Source organism: Asterias rubens, chromosome 22 (assembly GCF_902459465.1).
Source record: "Asterias rubens chromosome 22, eAstRub1.3, whole genome shotgun sequence".
Lineage (NCBI taxonomy): Eukaryota > Metazoa > Echinodermata > Asteroidea > Forcipulatida > Asteriidae > Asterias > Asterias rubens.
This window is the reverse complement of record NC_047083.1, coordinates 4,555,760-4,566,773: the sequence shown is the minus strand read 5'-3', so window position 1 is coordinate 4,566,773 and position 11,014 is coordinate 4,555,760. Positions and strand designations below refer to the sequence as shown.

Below are 11,014 nucleotides of genomic sequence, written 5' to 3'. Positions count from 1 at the left end.
AAAAAAATCTTTTTGCCTTCCACACACCATTGGAGCAAACAATCAATTGGTTACCAAATATCCATGCTTCCTTTAGCTTTCAGTCCTGGCAGCAGTGTCTCTACTGCATAACAACAGACACACAGACGCAATGGCTTATCCATGTGCGTTGAGCTGTTTTTAGTACGTCATTAGGTTGAGATTCGCGTCGCTGATGTAAAAAGTTTTATGTTAACCTGACTGTAACAGCAACTAGTAAACGGACCTTTTACTGAGTCAATAGTAGACGTGTTACCAGCGATGAGCGCACTAGACTGATTAGATCAGGGGGCCAGGGGATGGCAACTTTGAAGTACCCACAGTGCTTTGCGCGAGTGGGGGTTTATAAGGGGTGACTCTTGCGCTGGGTCCGTCACTTAGCTTTGAGATCGCAAACGGTTAACTTGACACGTGTGTTTATTTCTGCGCGGACACAGCACGAGTTCAACAGTAAACGAGAGTGTAGTACGCCAACACCCGAGAGATACCCGTTGAAACACACAATACTGCCGCCTAGAGAAACAGGACTCGCGCGCCTCTGCAACCACCACCGCCACCACAGGTAGGCCTTTTAAGTCAGTCTGTTATATTTTGTGTGTCTTTTGCCGGTTGATATTCTACCATTGAAGATGTTGAAATGCACTGGACTCGTTTTGGTAATTGTCGAAGACCAGCATCCCTCACTTGGTGAATCCCAACGTTCATAAACGAGCAAACCTGTAGTGAACATTTTGGGGTTCAAAATCAATTGGTCATCTAATTTTCAAATGAATATTGAAAGAAAAACACCATTGTGGCATTACTTTGTGTGCTTTCAAATGTAAAATATTAAAAAAGGCTTCAAGTATTTTTTTTATTTGACTGGAAATTGGCCCTTTCTATTACCAGCTCCTCATTACTCGTTGTCAAGTAAGGCTTTATGCCAACAATTATTTTGACTAATTGCCAATTGTGTCCAGGGCCTTTAATGTCAAATCTCCGGAGGATTTGGAGAGAACCGTTGAGATGACTTCGCAAGAAAATAATTTGCTGATGTAAATCTGTTGACTTGAAGTCATATGCCCCCTTAAAGACAAGTGATACGCTGTGAAATGTTTTTAGTTTAGCCCTACCCATTATTCTTATTCTTTCAATTTAAAAAAAATCTTATAGCTTTAGTTTAATTTGTTTTTCATTTTCACCCATCACTTACACCATCAACCCCGTTTTGCTTTCGATTGTTATAATAGTTGCTGCCCTTCGGAATTGAAGTGTATCCTAAATTTTACAGTTTCTTTAATATTTTCTTCTCTAAACTGTAATTAGTTTCTGACAGTACTCTTCGCTCTTCACATGTTGAGTTTCGATTCATTTCACAAAAGCGTATACAAACAAACCAAACAACTTTTGTGTAGTAAAAAAAAACGTTTTATAGGCGCTGAAAACCATTCATGGAAAAAAGAATTGGCGGTCAAAAAGAAACAACTGGTTACTAGAGGACTGAATAAAAGAAATAAAAAAATCAATTGGAATGAGTAAAGATCGAAAGCTGTCGTGACGAATCAACTTTCTTGTGAGAATATTTTGTGTGTACAAGCAAATCATTAAAGTTATAAGACACCTTGGGTAATTGTCAATGACCAGTATTGTCCCTTAGTGTATCCCAACATATGCTTAAAAAAATATCAAATATGTGGAATTGGCGAAGTTGTTTAAAAAAAAAAATGAAAGAAAAAACACCCTTGTTGCACAAATTTGTGTGCTTTCAGATGCCCATTAAAAGGCTTCAGGCTCGAAGTATTGTGAGTGAAAAACTACCCCTTTCTCAAAAACTATGTTACTTCAGAGGGAGCCATTTCTCACAATGGTTTATATACTATCGACATCTCTCAATTTCTCGTTACCAAGTAAGTTTTGATGCAACAAAATTATTTTGAGTATACCAAAAGTGTCCAGTGCCTTTATTATGATTGCTAGACACGCTTGCAAGATTCGAGAGTGTCACTCACGAAAAGAAAAACATACTTGCGTCCATCAATGTTTTGATCATAGCATATACCTTCCTGAAATCAAAACACTTTTCAATGTACGATACCTGTTTAATCCTTTAAAGATGTTATCATACGAGTTAATCCCGCGATTTCTCGCGTTAATACCTGTTATTCGGGAAGTCAACGTCACTTAGACGGCTTTATTGTGAACAACGTAAAAGATGATAAGGCGTGTGAGGTCAGACGTATATTGAGATCCCTAGGGCAATGCTCTTCGTAAGGGTCTCAACTTGATGTTTTCGTAAACTTTGATATTTTCGTTTACAAAACCCGTCCGTTTAAAGTCTTTAGAATGAATAGCATCGTGTCTTCTGTGATATAATTTAAAGAATACACTAAAGTAGATCCGATTTTGTTATTTAAAATGGTGTGACGTTTTTGCAATTGTTTGACACTATACTGTGCAGATCCGATGTAATAGTAAAACAAATTGTGTGACGTTTGAAACACTTATTGGTTTTAACAGTACTGCGCAGATCCGGTTTTATAATTGGAAATGGCGTGACGTTTTAAACAGTTGTTTTAAACAATACTGTGCAGGTCCGATTGTATAAGTTGGATTGGTGTGACGTTGTAAACAATTGTTTTAGACACTACCGCGCAGATCCGATTTTATTATTGAAACGATGTGACGTTTTTACAATTTAAACAATACTGCGCATATCCGACTTTAGGAGTTGAAATGGTGTGACGTTTTAAACAATATTTTTTTAAACAATACTGCGCAGATCCGGATGTTATAGTTTTAAAATGGTGTGACGTAATAAATTTTACGTACACAGATTCATTTTTAATAATTTTCAAATGGTGTGACGTCAATGCAAATCTACTGTACGTCACTAAGAGACCCTTGTTGCAGTTTACGCAAGATTTGCAATGACATCAACGCAGCTCATTCACTGGTCACTTTGGCCACAGCACTGGACACTTTTGCTATTACTTGCAGTAATTGTTAACAAAACAACTTACTTGTGAACGAGTCAGTGATAAAGGTTATTGATGGTATAAAACACTGTGAGAAACGGCTCCCTCTAAAGTTTAGCGTAGTTTTTAAGAAAGAGGTACTTTTACACTCAAATGGTAAAAGACTTCGCAGACCTGAAGCCTTTTTCCAGGCATCTGAAAGTACACACATTTGTGCGACAAGGTTGTTGTTTTCTTTTATTATTCTTTTGCAACATCGATGACCAATTGAGTCTAAACTTTCACAGACATGATATTTTATGCATATGTTGGGATACACCAACATATACAAGTGTGTGACCATCCCTTTAAGAAAACTAACACTGACCCTTTTTATACATTTATATAAAACCATTACCGCTCTGCGGAAAATTAATACCATTAATGCAGGCATGACCATCAACTTAACATGAAATCTCAATTTACAAATCCCATGCATTGCTAAAGCCAGGTCATTACTCAAAACTGGATAAGGGGCTTTGAGACTAACCCATCTGGTCGGTGGTTGAACTTTCAAGATGGCTTATTAGCATTGTAACCAGTGCCTAATTTCATAAAGCCTTTAAGCAAACTAAAATTGTTAAGCACAGAAAAGTATTGCTTTACAACAAAAAGGTTACCAACCATAACTACTATTAGTTAACACTGTTGAGACTGGTGCCCCACTAATTTTTTTGCGTAGCAAATAAATTTATTTCTGAAGAAGTTTTATCTGCTTAAAAAAGCGTTATGAAATTAGGCATATGGCCCAAAGCTGCTAAGCCTAAAATACTGCTCGACACATTTCTCTGCTAAGCAAAACACAAAGTGGGGCTTTAGTTACCAAATATAAAATTAATGTCATTTTGGTTGGTAACCTCGTTTCGTTTAAAGGCAGTGGACACTATTGGTTATTACTCAAAATAATTATTAGCATACAACCATTCTTGGTGATGAGTAAAGGGGAGAGGTGGATGGTATAAAACATTGTGAGAAACGGCTCCCTCTGAAGTGCCATAGTTTTCGAGAAAGAAGTGATTTTCCACAAATTTGATTTTGTGACCTCAGATTTAGAACTTCAGGTATCGAAATCAACGCACACAACTTCATGAGAGAAGGATGTATTTTTCTTTCATTATTATCGATGACCGATTGAGCTCAAATTTTCACAGGTTTATTATTTTATGCATATGTTAAGATAACTGTGTAGGCTAGTCTTTCACAATTACCAATAGTGTCCACTGCCTTTAACATCTCTTAAAACCTCGTTTCTGTTAAGCAATTTTTTTTTTTTTGTGCTTATGGCCAAGTGTTTATGCTTACAAGCTTTTGTGAAATTGGGTCATGCTATAGCCACAATGGGAACCAGATGAAATGCTAAGTAAATAATTATGGTCTGTCACATAAAACAAGAGCACTGTCTGTGACTCAATGTCAGCCCCCAAAACCCTTCAAACAAATCCGTGAACATTTGGACTCAATTGGTCGTCTCGAATGCAATTCAAAACATTTTAATGAGAAATTACCTCTTTCGCAAAAACTACGTTGCTTCAGAGCGAGCCGTTTCTCACAATGTTGTATACCATCAACAGCTCTCCATTGCTCGTTAATACCAAGTACGGTTTGTATGCTAACAGTTATTATTTGAGTAATTACCAATAGTGCCTTTAATCGACACAACAAGGAGACTTTTTTTCCGAGTATTTCATTCATAGATCTCCTGTGGAGACACGATAGTGTCATTTGGGTCTGACACGCCGTGACTTAAAGGTCGGCACATGCATAGATGATTTCATTAGAGCGGGGTGATTGAAAGTTGACTCTTGGCGACGTGGTCTCAGTCATTTTGATGAATATACCCCATAGAGATCAGAGGGGGTGTATTGTTAACTGAGTTGTCACCCACATACTCCCAATGGGGGTATTTGTTTCGCTCCCAATTGGGGTCAGATTATCCCATTTGGGGTCTGAGTGGGCACTCCGATCAGGGGTTTAGGGTCCCCATTTTATAATATCAAAGTCTTATATTATAGCGCACGTATCTACCAAACAAGGGACTTGAAGGCAGGGGCACTATAGGTAATTACTCAACATAATTGTTAGCATAAAAATTTACTTGGTAACTAGCAATGTCTATGGAGAGATGTTGATAGTATAACACATTGTGAGAAACGGCTCCCTCTGATGTAAGGTAGTTTTCGAGAAAGAAGTTTTTTTCTACTAAAATATTTGAATTTGATTTCGATACTTCAGAATTAGATCTCAAATTTCCACAGGTGTGTTATTTTGTGCATATGTAGAGATACATTAAGTGAGAAGACTGGTCCTTGACAATTACAAATAGTGTCCATGTCTTTAAAGCCATTGGACACTTTCGGTACAGAAACATTAAAAGTTCACAGCTTTACAAATAACTTACAGGGTTTACAGAAGGTAATGGTGAAAGACTTCTCTTGAAATATTATTCCATAAAATGCTTTACTTTTTGAGAAACATTAAAGCAATATCAATTCTCGATATCGAGAATTACGAATTTAGCATGACACGGCGAAACGTGCGGGAACAAGGGTCGGTTTTCCCGCTACTTTCTCCCGACTCCGATGACCGATTCAGCCTAAATTTTCACAGGTTTGTTATTTTTTATATAAGTTGTGATACACGAAGTGTGGGTCTTTGGACAAAACTTTTTACCGAAAGTGTCCAATGGCTTTAAATGAAGTTGCAACAGCCGTAATCAGCTGTTGCTGTTTTTTTTTTTTTTTTTTTTTTTTAGGTTTTTAGATACAGTTTTCTCGTGGAGATTTCAAAGAATCGGTTAGCTTTCAGACTAAGTTTACGAATAATGTGTGTTATCTTTACCGATCTTCGGATGGGACGTAAAGCCGTTGGTCCCATGTGTTGTGTAACGCATGTAAAAGAACCCATGTGCACTTATCGAAAAGAGAAGTGGTTCGCCCGGGTGTTCCTGGCTGTGGCTTATGTATGCGCCGTAGCACCTTGTGAACCCTTAAAAGGTGCTAAACATTTGGGTCTCAGAGTTCATCACTGCAATAACCTATCTTTCTGAAATGTCGTATATACTCAGCGCTTTGAGTACCTTGTTTGGTAGATACGTGCGCTGTATAAGACTTGATATTATTATTATATTATTGGTATATATACCTTTTTTTTGGGGGGGGTGGGGGTGTACTAGCTGTGACACTTGTGTCCTTAAGCAAGACACATAACCATTGCTTCGTCCTTCGGATGGGACGTAAAGCCGTTGGTCCCATGTGTTGTGTAAACGCATGTAAAAGAACCCAGTGCATTTGTCGAAAAGAGAAGGGGTTCGCCCCGGTGTTCCTGGCTGGATTGGCAGCATATTGCGCCACAGCAACTTGTAAACCATTACATGGTGCTTTAGGATTAGGTCTTATATCTCAAAATTCGCCCCACTCCTTGCAGTAATAATACCTGGCGCGTTGTATCCTTTGGCGAAAGGCGCGTTATAAATACGGTTATTATTATTATTATTACTACATCATGACCTAAGAGTATTTTTTCAGAGCAAGCTTCTGCGAAGACAAATCCCGCGGCCATGTCCTTAGACCTCTTCATTATCACCCTATTTAACCTCCTATGTAAGTGGTTTTGTGTTACTTCTCACACAGCGTTTTAAGTTTGACATTAAGGTCATGAGTTGTAGAAACTGTGCCTACTATTACTAGTCTTAGAATCCAAACCACTTTGGAGACTTTCGTAGTAGTCTGGCGATATGTCAAGATAGATTGTTGTTGCACCTGGAGTGAGATTTGTTTCACTCTCACGATCAAGATGGCAGTGTTTTGAAAACATACTCCTAGAGTGTCGAGCTGTTTTTCCCGAGGGTTTGCTCAAACAGCCCCTTCCCTTTTTCCAAACCCTGAAGATGACGAACCCCTTCGCTATCCCTTTCGAAAGACTTAATATACTGGGACCTTTCAAGTACATCATGTTTACTCGAGTAACAAATGATGAAATAAACATTGAACGGTCTAGCGCTTGTAAATGCATGCGTTAAAGGCACTGGACACTATTGGTAATTACTCAAAATTAACATTACTATCGGGCAAAAGTGCATTTGTTGTGGCCTTAAAATTGTTTCACTCTTGAAAGGAAGGTATACTCTGGACAGTTTAGGTAACTATACTCAAAATAATTGTTAGCATAAAAACTTTTATATGGTATTTAAGAGCAGCGGAGAGCTGTTGATATTATAAAGCATTGTGAAGAACGGCTCCCTCAAAAGTATTGTAGTTTTTGTGAAAGAGGTAATTTCTCACTCAGATTATCTAAATCTGATTAGTGAATTCAGGCCAGAACATTTTTTAGGCATCTGAAAGCACACACGTTTTTGTGCAACATGGATGTTTTATCTGTGATTTTTCTCTTGGAAATTCGATGACCAATGACTCAAAATGTTCACAGATTTGTTTTGTATGCATATGTTGGAACACACCAAGTGATAATACTGGTCTTTGACATTAACAAATTATGTGTCCAGTGCCTTTGAGCCACTATTGCGCATTCACCACTGACTTCACACAATCAGCGTGTGGAATTGTTTTGGAGAGCGCGGGGGAAATGAAGAATCTACATGTTTGATCAATTTTACTTTCAAATAACACCAGTGATTTTGATTTGATTCACAATTAATGCAGGCCTGTGCCAATTTGTTTTAAAATTTATATTTATTGGAGTCGTGGTGAACCGTATTTGTTTTTGGTGGTTTTCGTGTTCATGTTTGTCTTTCTTTCCTTCTTCAACTTCTTCTTCATTTTTTTCTCGTGGAAAAGGGGAGGGGCTCATTTTGATTCAGGTTAGGTTTTTATTTTGTTTAAATTGGAGGTTAAAAAAAAATAAACACACAACAACAATTTTTGAATGGAAAAGGAGGTTTTATAAACATTTTTGTTGACCTTTTTATTTACACGACGTCAAAAGAAAATATCAGAGATATAATTAACTGGCTGTTAAATTTCTGTTATCTTCATTCGTTTTTACTTGCTATTCAATCCCTTTGGTGAATGCAATAATTTAATTGGATAACCGTTCAGTGACGTATGAACGAACAGTGACGTTGTCTACCTTAAGTTAATTCCTCCCTTTCTTTCCTTCTAACTTGTCCCTAACACATCTTACTACACATTTCTTAATTTCCTTTTCATGATCTCTAGCTACATGACAAGATGCACTTTCATCCACCAGAGAATTCAATGACTTTATTAATCATATTTCTGAGCGTTAAGTCGTCCTTTAAGGACATCTTGATAGAACACTCGCATCTTAATTTTCCTTTTTTACCTTTCAACCTTGAAGTCCCTTTAAAGGACAAAAAGGGGTCACAAAGAATCTATCATGTTTTAGTCCTATCTAAACAGGTCAAAAGGAAATTTATTGACAAGTGGAACGTCAAACTTAATACCAACCTCGATTCTTCGAAGTGGTCTTTGATTTTTAACATTCCCTACTCATGTACTGTGGACACTAAACTAAGATGGTTTCAATTTAGATTAATCCATCGGATCCTGGGCACTTATTCATTTTTGTTTAAAATCAATAAGACCGACACTAATCTCTGTACATTCTGCAAAAAAGAAGAAGAGATCATTTTCCATCTTTTCTGTTCCTGCACCCATACTATTTCTTTTTGGTCCTCAGTGTTTTCATGGATAAAAGAACAGACTAATTTCTCCCTTGCAATGGATAACGAAGTCTTTCTTTTTGGTAATACCAAAAATAGCAATGTGGTTAACTTGATCCTGTTGATATGTAGATTTCATGTGTATACAATGAAAATGATCGGGAAACGCCCATCACTTTTAGTTTTAAAACGAGAGGTGAAAAAGTACTATTCAATGGAAAAATTTATGTTTTTTACTAATGGAGTAAACTTCAAGTTTTATCAGAAATGGGACTCATTTTTGATCTTAGGCCAAGGTTAACTTGCTTTTATTGTTAATGGTATTGAATATTGTATTTGTCATGTAAGAACTGTTTGTACGAATATTGAGACAAGTGACAGTGGAAAATAAATGAGAATCCCTGGGATATAAAAAAAAAATAATAATAATAAAAATAACTTAAAGGGTCACTACAGAAGGTAATGGTGAAAGGCTTCTCTTGAAATATTATTCCATGAAATGCTTTAGTTTTTAAGAAAACATTAAAACAATTTTCAATTCTCAAAAAAAAAAAAATATTTCTGACCGGCTTTCACACTTTTGGATCATTATGAACACAGTCTAACCTTACCATCTCTTCACCCTTTTACCTACGACAGACACCCACAAGACGAGCTGTAAGTCTCACCTTACATCGCTACACCCAAGCCAACTTGGTTAAAGGCACTGTGGTGGGTTTCACAAAGAGTTAAGACTATAGTCTTATCTCGAAGTAGGTCACTCGTCCTAACTTAGGACTAGTCTTAAGTTTATGATAACTCACAACGAGTTCTAGGAATAAGTTAGGGCGTAAAGTTAGGAACAAACTTACGACTATCGTTGTGAAGTCGAGAGTGGGCACTATTGTTAGAGCTCAGTGTTATGACTTGGTGTATTCGAATTATAATATGAATGAAATAACAAACCTGTGAGAACTTTGAATCAATTGGTCATCGAAGTTGCAAGAGAATAATGACAGAAAAACATTGCACCAATTTGTTTGCTTCCAGATGCCTAATAAATGGCTACAGGCATGAAGTTTTTTAATGATTAATTGAGTGAGGAATTAAGCCTACTTCCTATATATTTACTTCAGAGGGAGCCGTTTTTCACAATGTTTCATACTATCAACAGCTCTCCATTGCTCATTACCAAGTAAGTTTTTATGCCAACAATTATTTTACCAATTAGCAGTGACCAATAGTGTACAGTGCCTTTCATGTATACATTATGAAACAGTCACATTTACTGATTTATTACTTGATATTATTATAATAAACTACAATCAATTTAGGACCCAAGATTTATTTAAGAGGTGCTTTCTTTGGTATACATTTTCAAAATAATGTTATACCACGGATGCATTCTGCACCCTTCACTCCATGAATCACTTCAATTTAAGACTAATAACCACGAGTGTCCAGTGCCTTTAAAATATAATAACCCACCTCAAGACCGTCAGAGAGATTGAGTTCTCGTGAGGGAATGCGAGACTTGACACCACGCTGCTTGGCGTAGTAGCTCACGCACCGTCCATGGGGGACTTGACAGACGGCCCACTTCCCAGCTCGTTTGAACCTCCCAAGTGGGTTCCGATATTTACCCAGCTTCGTCGTACAGATTACAAGCGCACTCTACGTAAAGATATAACTTATTAACCTCTGTATAGTCGGTAGAGATTTGCAGTTCTGAAAAGCTAGATCTTTTAAGGTGATGAAGAAGAAAAAATATCATTAACAAAATTGAGTATTGATCACGTTGTTTAATCACAGACCGAAGGTTTGCCGCGACTCTTCAGTTTTAATTATTTTCAAAATTAAGTTGTGTCCCTCTTGGGGTTCGGATACACACCCACCGTGTGCTTTTAGGTGGATTTGACAGTTATCCTGAGCTAAGAAGCACTTATTATTTATCTCAATTTAACCCACAGTTATAGGTCGGTAAACAATACACAGGTCGATGGACTGATGTTGAATTGCGGTTGTACAGTTATTGGCACAAGAAAAGTGCAAGTCAGCAATTTTGATGAATTGTTTTTGAGTTGGTTTGACGCCTTTCGAAGTACAGTCTCTAGTCACTTCAACCGTGCCATTGGTGATTTCAGATGCGGCCATTAAGAAAAGGCTAGTTTTAAAGGCAGTGGACACTATTGATAATTACTTAAAATAATTATCAGCATAAAACCTCACTTGGTAACGAGTTATGGGAGAGGTTGATAGTATAAAACATTGTGAGAAACGGCTCCCTCTGAAGTGACATAGTTTCCGAGAACGAAGTAAATTTCCACGTATTTGATTTCGAGACCTCAAGTTTAGAATTTGAGGTCTCGAAATCAAGCATCTA

The 11,014-nt window shown here is 37.2% G+C and overlaps 1 protein-coding gene across 1 annotated transcript in view; it reads left to right on the top strand.

The window, feature by feature from the left end:
* The first annotated feature begins 250 nt into the window (after positions 1 to 250).
* The window catches only part of LOC117305089, a 48,648-nt gene continuing 37,884 nt past the window's right edge, over positions 251 to 11,014 (top strand). The window contains exon 1 of the mRNA XM_033789824.1: positions 251 to 580. The gene's annotated coding sequence lies outside the window, so the exon portion shown is untranslated. The remainder of the gene's footprint in view (positions 581 to 11,014) is intronic.